A 2,106-nucleotide genomic window follows, 5' to 3' on the forward strand; every position below is an offset into this window, starting at 1 on the left:
GGCTTGGGACTGCTGAATACCCAGCTCCGGAGATCTGCGCTGGGAGCACAAACCTACATTTCATGGTGCTTTCATGAGACTCGCATGACTACTGGGTTGGAAAGTTAATACAGGCAGAGTTCCTGGGGAGACTGGGATTCTGGCTGCTTGTGGAAAGCAGGGATCCATATCCAGCTGCTCTGGGACAAAACCTTATACCTGTGTGCCCGGCCCACTGGCTCAGGCAGTGGAGACAGGCACAGCAGCCAGGAGGCGGGGAACAGCTCTTTCCTCCCCCCAGGCACCAGTACCGCTCCCCTGTGACCCCCGACATTGCTTCAGGGGCTCAGCAGCTCCAGAATAGAGCTTCGGGACACTAGAGGGCGCCATATACAAACATGAAACGCCAAAGGAACCTTGTCCAGAGTAAAATTATAAATACAACCCCTGAGAAAGATTTAAATTATATGGACCTCATGACTCTTCCTGAAAGGGAGTTCAAAATAAAAATCATCAACATTCTAGTGGAGGTACAGAAAGACATCCAAGACCTCAGGAATGAATTCAGGTCAGAGATCCAATCGTTAAAGAACACGATGGAGGGTATTAAAAGCAGGTTGGATACGGTGGAGGAGACAATAAATGAAATAGAAACTAGAGAAGAGGAATACAAAGAAGCTGAGGCACAGAGAGAAAAAAGGATCTCTAAAAATGAAAGAATATTGAGAGAACTGTGTGACCAATCCAAGCGGAACAATATTCGCATTATAGGGATACCAGAAGAAGAGAGAGAAAAAGGGATAAAAAGTGTCTTTGAGGAGGTAGTTGCTGAAAACTTCCCCAATCTGGGGAAGGACATAGTCTCTCAGGCGATGGAGATCCACAGATCCCCCTACACAAGGGACCCAAGGAAGACAACACCAAGACACATAGTAATTAAAATGGGAAAGAGCAAGAATAAGGACAGACTGTTAAAAGCAGCCAGAGGCAGAAATAAGATCACATACAAAGGAAAGCCCATCAGACTAACATCAGACTTCTCAGCAGAAACCTTACAGGCCAGAAGGGAGTGGCATGATGTATTTAATGCCATGAAGCAGAAGGGCCTGGAACCAAGATTACTTTATCTGACAAGATTATCACTTAAATTTGAAGGAGGGATTAAACAATTTCCAGATAAGCAAAAGCTGAGAGAGTTTACCTCCCACAAACGATCTCTGCAGTCTATTTTGGAGGGACTGCTATAGATGGAAGTGTTCCTAGGGTTGGATAGCTGTCACCAGAGGTAGTAAAATCATGGTAGGGAGGGTGGAGCAGCTGATTGCGAGGCAAATGCAAAATTAAATTGACTGTCCCCAAGTCAATCAAGGGATAGACAAAAAGTACAGAATTTGATACCTAATATATAAAGAGTGAAGGAGGAAGAAAAAGGAGGAGAAATAGAAAAGAACCTTCAGATTGTGTTTGTAACAGCACACTAAGTGACTTAAGTTAGACTCTTGGATAGTAAGGAAAGTAACCTGGAACCTTTGGTAACCACGAATCTAAAGCCTGAAATGGCAATAACTACATACCTATCGATAATCACCCTAAATGTAAATGGACTGAATGCACCAATCAAAAGACATAGAGTCACTGAATGGATAAAAAAAACAAGACCCATCTATATGCTGTTTACAAGAGACTCACCTCAAACCCAAAGACATGCACAGACTAAAAGTCAAGGAATGGGAAAAGATATTTCATGCAAACAATAGGGAGAAAAAAGCAGGTGTTGCAGTACTAGTATCAGACAAAATAGACTTCAAAGCAAAGAAAGTAATGAGAAATGAAGAAGGACATTACATAATGATAAAGGACTCAGTCCAACAAGAGGATATAACCATTATAAATATATATGCACCCAACACAGGAGCACCAGCATATGTGAAACAAATACTAACAGAACTAAAGGGGGAAATAGACTGCAATGCATTCATTTTAGGAGATTTCAACACACCATTCACTCCAAAGGACAGATCCACCAGACAGAAAATAAGTAAGGACACAGAGGCACTGAACAACACACCAGAACAGATGGACCTAATAGACATCTATAGAACTCTACACCCAAAAGCAACAGCATAC

Source organism: Manis pentadactyla, chromosome 14, assembly GCF_030020395.1.
Source record: "Manis pentadactyla isolate mManPen7 chromosome 14, mManPen7.hap1, whole genome shotgun sequence".
NCBI lineage: Eukaryota > Metazoa > Chordata > Mammalia > Pholidota > Manidae > Manis > Manis pentadactyla.